Source organism: Schistocerca cancellata, chromosome 2 (assembly GCF_023864275.1).
Source record: "Schistocerca cancellata isolate TAMUIC-IGC-003103 chromosome 2, iqSchCanc2.1, whole genome shotgun sequence".
NCBI classification, from domain to species: domain Eukaryota; kingdom Metazoa; phylum Arthropoda; class Insecta; order Orthoptera; family Acrididae; genus Schistocerca; species Schistocerca cancellata.
Genome location: NC_064627.1, coordinates 729,991,360 through 730,004,958, shown reverse-complemented (window position 1 = coordinate 730,004,958; position 13,599 = coordinate 729,991,360).

Genomic DNA, 13,599 nt, shown 5'->3' with positions numbered 1-13,599 from the left:
GATAAACAGACATGGTGAAAGCCGGTTATTCACCTTCATACAATCAAATTCATACGCGCTTTCATTGCAAAACCTGTCAATAACATACCAAGGGTATCAGTGGTACAAAATAAAAGAATATTCCACAATACTGAAACAAAAATGAGTAATTATTCTGACAAAGAAACTTACAGTGGTGAAACTTGCGTCTCAACAGATCGCAGCTAGCAAGTGAAGTATCTTATACGAAAGATGGATATTGTTTTACAAACATAACATTTCCTAAACTGATTACACCAGATTTTACGCATTATGACTGCGTATCTCATAAGCTAATGTTCTTCTTAATTACAAATAACACATTTATAGTCAGATTAATACAGAGGGTGTTCGCAAATCCCCTTTACCAAAATATACAACTTGTAGAGGGGAGTGAGTACACAATATTTTGAACAGGAACCTAAAGTGAAACTTACTGAATTATATGAAAGAAAACCTCAATTAGTTACAAACTACGGCGTGTACACACATTATTCAACATGTAAACGTCACTACAGATATTCGGATTTGGGTTACGACACGTTCGATATTCCTGCCATCATTGGCGATGATGTGGCGCAGACGGATAGCGAAATTCTGCATGACCTGCTGAAGTGTCGGAACATCGACGCTGTCGATGGCCTCCTGGACGGCTGTTTTCGGCTCAGCCGTGGTTTTAAGGTTATTGCTGCGCACCTTGTCTTTACAGTAACGTCTCACAAAGGAATCGCATATGCACAGATCCGGAGAATTTGGCGGCCAATCGAGGACCGTGCCAGTGGCCTCTAGTACCCCAGAGCCAGAATGAGGGTCGCCCCCCGAAGTGCTCCTCTCAGACACCAAAGACTCTCCTGCTTCGATCGGGTCGAGCTCCGTCTTGCATGAACCACATCTTGTCAATATCAGGGTCACTTTGTATATTGGGGATGAAGTCATCTTCCAAAACATTTATGTACCGTTCGGTTATCACCGTGCCATCAAGGAATATCGCACCAATTATTCCGTGACTGAACATTGCATACCACACAGTCACCTGTTGAGGGTGAAGAGACTTCTCTATCGCGAAGTGCAAATTCTCATTCCTCCAGATGCGGCAATTTTACTTATTGACGAACGCCTCCAAATGAAAGCGAGCTTCGTTGCTAAACCAACCATACGGCGCATATTAATTCCCATCATGGCCCGCGGCCAACCGTGCAGTTTGAATGCGCTAAACCAAACCGTTCAGAAGTTATGACGATTTTATTTCATATAATTCAATAATTGTCATCCTGTATGTCCGTTAATAAAGCATTTCCGTGCTGCAGCCGTTTGAAAGCATGTCTGCTAGATAGGTTTGCAACAGAGTAGTCATGGTGGAGGGTGCTTACGTCGGATTGCCTGATGTCATTTGCCGTCCGTCCTATCTCACGAGCCTGGGTCAAGCCTTTTAACATGTCTGTGAGTGTTAGAGCAACATGGTTGAGTACACATTTGTAGAATACACCGACATGATCCTTCTGTATGGCGAAGCTATGGTACTGCAAGCGCTGCTAGTCGCCTTTATCATAATCGTTATCCACAATGTCACGGTAATGGAACAGCTGCTCGTCGCATTTACAAAGACCAACACGTACAGCGTCCGGCTCCATCGCATATCCTTCTCGCCACAATTACGCAACGGATTCGAGGCATTGGTTACTTCACCGTCAACAGCCGTGAGTCATGACTGCGGTGATTCAAGAAGACGCCGCACACCGAAACTGGGAGAGGCTATCGCATCACACTGAAGAGAACTCGTCACCGAGTACATGAGCCATCGAGTGAACAATGGATGTTGCTCCCAGCACCATCTGATATGTTGTGAATGACCAACAACTACATCCATCCCACCTCCAACACTCCATAGCACCTCTAACAGTCACAGATACGTGAATGAGGCTGGAACCAGGTGAGAGAGGTAGGTTATACGTCAAATGACATCAGCCAATCCGACGTAAGTACCTTCCTACACCGTGACTAGCCTCAAAAGTATCTAACCAAAATTGTTTCCTTTTTAATTAGTGAAAGTATCAATGATAAAATTGTTTCAAATTAATTATCCAACAAACCTGCATCTGACTGCATCTGCGAACTTGTTTCTTGCACTCCTCCATTTTGCCAGTAACGAAACATGTATTTGACTCAGCAATAAAGTTTAAGGGAATAATGCCGTTTGTGCAATGGCATTAAGATGGTACTGAAAAATTAACTCTTGGCCCAGATGTTTACTTAATGACATTATATCTTGCCTTGAACAATGCCAGTTGTGAAATGGCATAAAATTTGTTATTTGAAATAACTTTGTTCTGATAACTTTAGTTATACCCAAATCGATTTGAAAACATGAACTGCACATATATATTTCATAGAGGCCTCATTTTTCTTTACGTTCTTTCATTGGTGGGTAACTTTACTTTACTACTCATTTTCATATTCAAGACAAGCAAAGGATGTGGATTATGATTCCGGCTGTTAGATTTAAACACAATGTTGATCTCAATATATATATTGTTAAAATTTTAAGTCATACAGCATCAAACCTTGGACATATAAATCCTAACTCTGTACATTATCTAACAAAAATCATTTTTGAAATCCTACCATTTCCAACCTTTTATAGCACGAATCACTGTTACAAAAATTTTTTTACAAAATGCTTCATGTGTCAAACCTTGGACGTACAAATCCCAGCTATGAACATTATCTAACAAAAACCGTTTTTGAAATCATTTTATATCTTCTCTCATTTACGTGCTAAAGTTTGCTCTGTGTAACTGCACAGCGAGCGCGCGTCCTACCTTAAAGCTGTCACCACACGTGTGCTTCCTTCGGACATCTAGCTGCGACTCACGAGTTTTTTACTGCGCGCGCCCGGTTCTCTTAACCATCAAAGATCCTCCTACTCAAAGATATACTCATTCCACCTTGCGGTTGACAACTACCGACTTTATTTTCTGGATCTACCCTGATCAGACCTTAGCACCTACCTTTCACCCTATTCAAACTATCTAGCAAACATGTTTTCAAGCGGCTGTAGCGCGGAAACGCTACATTCCCGGACATAGGTTCCTGTCCAAGATATTATGCACTCACGCCCTCTACAAGTAGTTACGTTGTAATGGGAATTTCCGAACACCCTGTATTGCCGTATTTCTTTTATTTCCTGAGCATTTTTCTATGACATATGGAATTCAGTTTCCACGTTAAACTGCAGGACTTACAGCCAGTTGCTGTTGCTGTTGCCCATCCCTTCGGAAGAAGAGAACGGCTTAGTGTAGCAACTGTCGGGTAACAGACTGCCTTACTTGACGGGGATGACTATGTAGACACTGCATAAAAGTGCTGTGCGGTACTGCGTAAAGAAAATTATCTGACTAACGAAGAGCACTCGCTAGCGTCAGCCTGACTGAACTTAGGGAGCACTGTGGGTGATGCACACCGGCAGCGCGCAGTGCCCGGTCGCGCCTATTCTGCATAAATGACGTCCATCAGCGTCAGCATCAGCGGCAGAGGCTGGGCCTGCAGGTGGGGCAGCGGCGCGGCCAGCGCGGCCTCGATTTATCGCCGCCGCAGAGCAGGCGCTACCAGCGGTGGGCGGCGCCGCTCTGGCGGCGTGATGGACGCGCCGCCCATCAGCGGACAACATTCAAAACGCACCTCCCGCTGCCCGCGGCGTGCCTAGTTAGCCGCCGGCTCAGGCCGGCCGCCTACTCTCCGCATATGTCACGGCACGCGCGCCCATTACCCCCCGAGCATTCGTCACCGCGGCCACACGTGCGTGCTCACGTGTTTTCCTCCTAACAATCTGCAGCGCGCTCTTGCTAATCATTGCCGTCATGTCGCGTGCGGAGCGTTATAGAGCACGCTGTTATATGACGTCATGAAATCGCACAGCTTTCCTCTGAGTCATACGGTGTCTGTCACACATACTGGGAATTTAGGCAACTTCAGAAATTTTAGGGGAGGGGACATCAAAAAATTACCGTTTTTTATATGGCAGTTCTAAGAGTTGGGGGGCATGAAAGGGAAGCAGTGGTCGGGAAGGGAGTGAGACAGGATTGTAGCCTCTCCCCGATGTTATCCAATTTGTATATTGAGCAAGCAGTGAAGGAAACAAAAGAAAAATTCGGCGTAGGAATTAAAATCCATGGAGAAGAAACAAAAACTCTGAGGTTCGCCGATGACATTGTAATTCTGTCAGAGACAGCAAAGGACCTGGAAGAGCAGTTGAACGGAATGTACAGTATCTTGAAAGGAGGATATAAGATGAACATCAACAAGAGCAAAACGAGGATAATGGAATGTTGTCGAATTAAATCGGGCGATGCTGAGAGTATTAGTTTAGGAAATGAGACGCTTAAAGTAGTAAATGAGTTTTGCTGTTTGGAGAGCAAAATACCTGATGATGGTCGAAGTGGAAATGGTTCAAATGGTTCTGAGCACTATGGGACTTAACTTCTGAGGTCATCAGTCCCCTAGAACTTCCCCTAAAACTTAGAACTACTTAAACCTAACTAACCTAAGGACATCACAGACATCCATTCCCGAGGCAGGATTCGAACCTTCGACTGTAGCGGTCGCGCGGTTCCAGACTGTAGCCCCTAGAACCGCTCGGCCACTCCGGCTGCGGTAGAAGCAGAGAGGATATCAAATGTAGACTGGCAATGGCAAGGGAAGCGTTTCTGCAGAAGAGAAATTTGTTAACATCGAGTATAGATTTAAGTGTCAGGAAGCCTTTTCTGAAAGTATTTGTATGGGGTGTAGCCACTTGAGGAAGTGAAACGTGGACGATAAATAGTTTAGACAAAAACAGAACAGAAGCTTTCTAAATGTGGTGCTACAGAAGAATGCTGAAGATTAGATGGGTAGATCACATAACTAATGAGGAGGAATTGAATAGAATTGAAGAGAAGAGAAATTTGTGTGACAACTTGACTAGAAGAAGGGATCGGTTGATAGGACATATTCTGAGGCATCAAGGGATCAGAATGGGGAGAAGAATGGGGTGCTGCCTTTTCTCGACGTGGAAGTTTATCGAAAACCTGATGGTAAACTTGGCCACAAAGTGTACAGGAAACCAACCAATACGGACAGGTACCTTCACGCCTCCTCCCACCATCACCCCACGCAGAAGAAGTCCGCCCTGCACACGCTAACGAAGAGAGCGTACAGGATAAGCGACGAAGAACATCTGAAGACAGAACTTGAACGCCTCAGGTCCATCTTCGGAACTAATGGCTATGGGAAGCAGATGATAGACAGCACCATGTCGACAAGGGAGAAGACCAATAGGGAAGAGGAGAAGGAGGCACAGAGCATTGCTGTGTTACCATATGTACAAGGGGTCACCGAACGTATTGGCAAAATTCTACGAAAAGCCGACATCAAACCAATTTTCCGAAGCAGAAACAAAATATCAGATATGCTCGGTTCTACCAAGGATGCAGTTGACAAACTACACACAGCTGGCGTGTATGAAATTGGTTGTGCATGTGGATTAGTCTACATAGGTGAGACGGGACGTCCGATTAGCACAAGGCTCTCGGAACATGAAAGATATATCCGCCTGAAACAACACACTAAGTCAGCAGTGGCGGAACACCAAGACGAGTGCGGGAAACCAATATTTTTTCAAGAAGCCCGCGTCCTGGCAAAACAGCCTCTCACTTTCAAAAGAAAGATTAGAGAGGCGATAGAAATAGCAAAAAGACCCGCCAACATGAATAGAGAGGACGGGTACAAGCTTCCGAGGTCTTGGCTGCCTGCAATAGCAGGGCTACGGAGCGGCGGCAGAGCCGTGGCAGCCCAAGCAGACACGCGGAGAGCCGCAGTAGTGGTCGCGAGCACACAAAGCAATGGCACGCCGCAGCCGGCTTCTGGACAGCATGGAAACAGTGTGACGTCACAGCCATCACCTGTTCGCTATTCGTCCGTCTCCTCCAATGGGGTGGATTAATATAAAGACCAATAGAAAACAGCTATTTCAGCCAATGACAGATAATAAAGGAAACACCAATAAAGCATACTTTTCACCCCTCCTCCTCCTCCTTTTACAGCCAATCAAGTAACGACACGGTTTTCTCGTGCAGCTATTTAAGGAACCAAGTGTGTTTCATTTAGCAGTTAACGTAAGGCCCTGATGAAGGCTAGCTGCAACGCTGGCCGAAACGTTGGCGCATTTTAAATTATGACGATGCGGTCTGATACCCTGAAGAATTTTATTGAAGAAGGGATCACCAGTTTAGTATTGGAGGCCGAGCGGAGGGTAAAAATCGTAGAGGGAGACCAAGAGATGAATACACTAAACAGATTCAGAAGGATGTAGGTTGCAGTAGGTACTGGGAGATGAAGCAGCTTGCACAGGATAGAGGAACATAGAGAGCTGCATCAAACCACTGTCTGGACTGAAGACCACAACAACAACATATATAATCGAATTGAGGATTTTCGATACGTATCATACCACAATATCTATTAGTCCTGAGGACCAGAGTGCTCCATATAGTGTTGAGATGTGTCCCGAATGTTCGCGAGCTGTCACGACCTGTCCCGCGTAGGCCTTATGCCGTACGCCAATAGGAGCATCTTTTTTTTTTTTGCAGAGCTCGATAAAGCCAAAGAGGTAAATATTCCAGAAAGCGAATTTTTCATATATCATACCAAAATACTAATTTTGTAAATAAGATAACTCACCACTTACACAGCTTTTGCAGGCACGTTACCGACTGTGTGTTGACTTGCCTAAATTTTTCATTTTTTATTTCAGAATAGAGGAACAAAGTTTACAAGTATTTTCAAAATTCAATAAATGCAAAGACGGAAGATGTCTACGGTGAACGTTGAAAAGACAGCCGTATGCTTTCGGTGTCGGATTCATTTGCTCCAGGTCGCCCAGTATGCGGCTTCACATCGAGGCTTCCTGTCTGCGTGCAGTTTCTGTACCAACGGCGTACAGACAGACGTCCGTGAGCGTGGGTACTTCCTACACCGTGTTCGGACATTCATTTGGAACTGCGTGTCTGGTTTGGTCTGAATAAAACATTCCGCTCACTGACCCTTTTCCTAATACGTTTTCATTGTGCTTGAGGTATGACACCCTGGAACACACGCAAACAAAACTTCGTGAGTTTTCTATCACATCAGCCTATCATGGTGCGAATATCTTAATTAGTGCTTTGTCACATTGAAGTTGTAGCATATCCTCTGAGACAACTTGTACATCCAAATACACTACTGGCCATTAAAATTGCTACACCACGAAGATGACGTGCTACAGACGCGAAATTTAACCGACAGGAAAAAAAATGTTGTGATATGCAAATGATTAGCTTTTCAGAGCATTCACACAAGGTTGGAGCCAGTGGCGACACTTACAACGTGCTGACAAGAAGAAAGTTTCCAACCGATTTCTCATACACAAACGGCAGTTGACCGGTGTTGCCTGGTGAAACGTTGTTGTGATGCCTCGAGTAAGGAGCAGAAATGCGTACCATTACGTTTCCGACTTTGATAAAGGTCGAATTTCAGCCTATCGCGATTGTGGTTTATCTTATCGCAACATTGATGCTCGCGTTGGTCGCGATCCAATGACTGTCAGCAGAGTATGGAATCGGTGGGTTCAGGAGGGTAACACGGAACGCCGTGCTGGATCCCAACGGCCTCGTTTGCAAGACAACAACCATGTGCAGGAACAGTTCGACGACGTTTGCAGCAGCACGGACTATCAGCTCGGAGACCATGGCTGCGGTTACCCTTGACGCTGCATCACAGACAGAAGCGCCTGCGATGGTGTATTCAACGACGAACCTGGGTGCACGAATGGCAAAACGTCTTTTTTTCGGATGAATCCATGTTCTGTTTACAGCATCATGATGGTCCCATCCGTGTTCGGTGACATTGCGATGAACGCACATTGGAAGCGTGTATTCGTCATCGCCATACTGGCGTATCACCCGGCGTGATGGTATGGGGTGCCATTGGTTACACGTCTCGGTCACCTCTTGTTCGCATTGACGGCACTTTGAACAGTGGACGTTACATTTCAGATGTGTTACGACCCGTGGGTCTACCCTTCATTCGATCCCTGCGAAACCCTACATTTCAGCAGGATAATGCACGACCGCATGTTTCAGGTCCTGTACGGGCCTGTCTGGATACAGGAAATGCTCGACTGCCAGATCTCTCACCAATTGAAAACGCCTGGTCAATGGTGGCCGAGCAACTGGCTCGTCACAATACGCCAGTCACTACTCTTGATGAACTGTGGTATCGTGTTAAAGCTGCATGGGCAGCTGTACCTGTACACGCCGTCCAAGCTCTGTTTGACTCAATGCCCAGGCGTATCAAGGCCGTTATTACGGCTACAGGGATTTTTCAGAATCTATGCACCCAAACTGCGTGAAAATGTAATCACATGTCAGTTCTAGTATAATATATTTGTCCAATGAATACCCGTTTATCATCTGCATTTCTTCTTGGTGTAGCAATTTTAATGGCCAGTAGTATTATTTGAATGAAACTACATGCTCGTCAGATTTATTAAATAAATATACTAAAAGGTCAAACATCGCGCCGTCTTATGTTTTGACGTTTCATTACTTAACACCCCAAAGCACACGGTTCTTTATTAGCAAAGCATAAATTGCTTCTTATTTAACCTTCTAATGCGCGGTTCTTTTTGTCTTAAAGACTTTTTGTAGACGAGCATAAGAGTCACAGATGTCAAGGAAACTAATGAAGTACCCAGTTTTATTTTTTGTGAAATAATTTTTATTGGGCCGGCCGTTGTGTCCAAGCGGTTCTAGGCGCTTCAGTCCGGAACCGCGCTGATGTTACGGTCGCAGGTTCGAATCCTGCATCTGGTATGGAATGTGTTTGATGTCCTTAGGTTAGTTAGGTTTAAGTAATTCCAAGTCTAGGGGACTGATGACCTCAGATGTTAAGTCCCATAGTGCTTAGAGCCATTTCAATTCGAATTTTTATGGTTTGCTGTGCGCGTATTATATACGTACCCTAATAAGACTGTCAGCCAGCTGGTTCGATGGGACTAGTTGAATCGACAGAACTCAAATGTCATCGACCAGTATCAACTGTGTCCTGACCGTTACTAATGTGAATATGCACTGTACTATTTGGTACAGCTACGAGGTTCAGTGTTGTCTGCTGTTTGAAGTTGATAGTGATCGGAAAGGAGTCAGTACCGACTACCAACATTTGATTTCAAAGGATGCAGTTAATCCCTTCCTTAGAGCGCGCATATAGTGTCGTTATCCTTAAAAGACTTCCTTGTAATAACACAAGGTTACTTTTGTCGAGATCATTGTATCAAGACCGCTTACAACACTTCTGAAACGATTGGAGTACATCTTGTACAGATGTCGGACTGCACGATGAGACTTACGCAGGACCTGTCCTTCCTCTCACCGGTCTGTATAAATGATTACATAAAACAAAATAATGTATGCTCTTAAAAAACGAAACAAACTAGAAAATTTTAATAAGCAATACTATGGATAAAAGCATGTGAATTAATGTTTAGAACTTTTTCCTTTCAGTTGACTGCCGGTTTTGTACAAAGACGTCGTTGCGATTGAAACAAGAACGCATGTCGTTCCGCGTTTTCGAGGGCCAGTCCAACGTTCTACCGTGTGAGACTGAATAGTGCGCGCCCTGTAACTGTACCCAATAACAGCGAGTACGGCGAATCGACAGACAACGACTGGCGGCTCTTCTGTAGGACTGTTCTGCAAAAGATCACATCTGCCATGAGTTTAGGACAGCGCAAAAGCGCGGAAGCAACGAAGGGAATGGCGGATAAATTTCCTGTGAACCGTTTGGCAAAGAAACATAGTACTTCTCATTGTTGCCATCCATGTTAAGCTGTTTAGCGAAATCACAGGCAAAATTTCTATAAATGTATGGGAGTTCTATAATGAATAAAAAAACGACTGTACTCCAGATTCTAATAGGGGGGGGGGGAGCGTTCAAGTGCCCTTCCCCCCCCCCTCTCTCTCTCTCTCTCTCTTGCGGACGCACATGAAGCTGTTTCTGGATGTGAAACAACGTTTTAAAACAATAAAGCGTAAGAGCGAATGTGCTTTTGATAGTATTTTTAATCAGCGTCAAATTAAGCAACGATGGCCTTATACTTTACTTACATCTTTCGGACGTTCTTGAAAACAGGAAATCGTTGTTTTAAACAGTATCGGTACTCTTCGCGAGAATTGCCGCGGCATTTATTAAGCGCGATTGTGAAATTTGCGGGAATAGCAGAATGGTACATGAAAAATTGTGTAACTGAAATGCAGCTTCACTGCGTCGGCTAACACGGACATCCATCACATACCACATAGAGCGCGTTGACAGCTAATTTTTTTTCTTTTTAATTTCACTGCAAAACGCAAATGTCGTATCACTATGCTCCTCTCTCTATGAATTCTAGAACGCTGTTTCTGCAGTAGCAGTTAAAAATGTTTCTGCTAATATATCGACAGCAACAAAACTAACGATCAATAATAAACGCGGAAAACTCACTTCTTTGCATGTTGTCACGTAACAGAAACCTGACGTTTTTTAGGCAGGCATTTCCAGCGTATTAACTTCGTATTGCACGATCCGGCTGCAGATCCTACACTATCCCCAGAAACCTTCTTTCAGTTGACTGAGCTCTTTGTTGCTTGCAGTGATCTACAGACGACGACTGCGAAATAATAACTGCTTTCCAGAATGAATTTTCACTCTGTAGCGAATGGCGCGCTGACGTGAAACTTTCAGACAGATTAAAACTGTGACGAACCGAACTCGAACGTAGGATTTTTGCCTTTTTTTTTCTTTTTTGGCTCCTTTCTCCGTTTGCAGCCGTTCTTTCACTCGCTAAACATCGCTTTCTCCAGCGTAGCTTCTTAGGCGTTGAAATGGAAAATACTACTCATCCTATAAGTCTTCTTAGTGAAATAAATCCTTCCTGGTGCAAAAAAAATTCTTTCATAAATTAGATTCTTCTGCTTCTCAAGTCCTCTTATTAAAGACCAGTGTGTTGACTAAATCTAAGTTATACAGATATATTACTTTCCTGGAACCAAAAAATCTTTTCACTTACGGCGTTTCTTGCAATTAAAATAATTGTGTTTGGCATCTGTCTACTTGAAAATAATAGAAACAGCTTATTCTTAGTTGATAAGGTGTCTACAGCCACCTCGTACCATATCGCCCGCTATACTGGATTGTAAGATTAGTTTGTTAATGTCCTTCCACACACCTTTTCATTCGATATGCGGGTATTTTTGTTCTATGGGATTGTGTGGGCTGTTTTTCATAACTTCGGTACAGATGTTTTTCGTGGAGGTTTGAAGAGTTGAGACCTGTTGGAACTATATTCCATATAAAACTGTCTTACATAAAAACAAATTTCCGTGTACGGATCAAAAATCGACTAGGGGCACGCAGCTTGTAGTTATCCGAATAAGCATTTAGTTGGATATGGATATGGATACGGTGTTATGGGCGCTCAACAGTGTAGTCTTTAGCTCCCGAACGGAAACAATAACGGACGAGTGTCACTGAAATGCAGCACGTGCAAAAATAAGACTAAAATTAAAGGTGACAGTCTACATAGGCAGTGTGCACGTCAACAGTATCAAAGTGGAAAGCAGCATGTAAAGAGGAGAACTGCAAGAAAACGTAGGGGAAGGGGTTAAAATGTAAAATGAAATACATAGCACATGTTTGGAACTGGCCTATTACAAGAATACAAAGGAGTGGTCAGCCACTCGGCAACACACTAAAAATTCCAACCTAAAATTTTAGGCTGAAGCCCAGAAACATCACAGTACCTTAGAACTTCCTTGACACTCGGCTCGTCAACGGCTAAAATCGAGGGCAGATCCCCACTAATATTAGCTTCCACCCTGACAGAACGATATAAATCACACTCAACTAAAATGTGGCGTACAGTGATTAGTACGCCACAGGCATCACACAGCGGGGGTTCCTCTCGCCGTAGTAAGAAGGCATGCGTAAGAGGATAGTACCCTATGCGAAGACCTGTAAGTGTCACTTCGTCCCGTCTAGGTGACCGGCAGGAGGAACACCACGGCTGGATGGTGGGTTTCACCAACCGCAGCTTATTTTCCCTCACCGCCAGCCATTCCTCCTCCCACAATTGCATAGACTTCCGCCGCAGCACAGAAACGACACCTTGCAAAGTGATAGAACATTGTGTCACCTCCGGTAATCTGCAGGCGTCCTTGGCAGCTCGATCAGCTTGTTCATTTCCTCGTATGCCCACATGCCCTGGCACACAGCAAAAGGACACTTGCTGGCCCTGTCGTTGGAGAATGTACAGTTCGTCGTAAATCAACTGTTCCAACTTCTCCGCTGGGTACAGGTTCTGCAGTGACTGTAATGCGCTCAGTGAGTCAGAGGAAATTAGAAAGTGTTTGCCCTGAGTACACCGTATCCGCTCCAATGCCTTCAGGATCGCGTGAAGTTCTGCGGAAAAAAACAGTGTATTTCTGGGGAAGGCGAATCCTGATGCCTATCTAAAATATTAAAAAACAAAGATTTGAAAGTAAAAGCCTTTCTTAAAATTTGCCAAATCTAAAATCAGTCTGGGTCTCTGGAGGAGCCAAGGTGGATATCTGCTCCAACCTCGACGTAAAACATTAAAACCGGCCACACCCATCTCTAAAATGCAATCCTTTGCACGAATCCCATAGGGCCTTGTTGCTCGTTGCCGGTTGCGAAAAAGCCTTTCCAGTGGAGGCCGAGCAACAGTGTGGTATGCAGGTGTGTATGGTGTGGATAATGTTTTATAGGCCTGGCGCACCATTAGTAGACGCCGCCGGAAGTGAAGTGGCGGTTCACCTGCCTCTGCACAGAGGCTCGGTATGAGGCTCGTTCTGAACGCCCCAGTGCCCAACCGAATCCCCTCATGGTGCACCATATCCAACAGCTTTGAATAAGTGGGTCTTGCAGACCCATTCACCGTGCATCTATAATCAAGCCGGGACCGCACGAAGGCTCTGTAAAACCGGAGCAGACAAGTCCTGTCTGCTCCCCATGTGTGGTGACTAAGACATTTTAAAATAGACAGCGCCTTAAAAGACCGTTTTTTCAGTTCCTTAATGTGTGGCAGCCACGGAAGCTTAGAATCAAAAGTGGGGCCCAGAAACTTCACCGTGTCTTTAAAATTCAGAACGGTGTCCCTCATCCTCAACTCAGGCAAGTCAAAAATGGAACGAGAACGGTTAAAAAGAACACACACTGACTTATCAGTTGAAAACTTAAAACCACTCTTCTGTGCCCATTCATCCAAACGTCGCAGAGTGAGTTGCAACTGACGGGTCGTCGTTGCAAGGCTTGAAGAAGAGCAAAATACAGAGAAATCGTCCACAAACAAGGAACACTGCAAATGACTTTTCACGACAGACGTAATACTATTAATAGCAATGGCAAAGACCGTCACACTTAAAACACTACCTTGAAGGACACCGTTCTCTTGTTCAAAGCGACCAGACAGTACGTCTCCGACTCGGTACCGAAAATAACGTGGCGACAGGA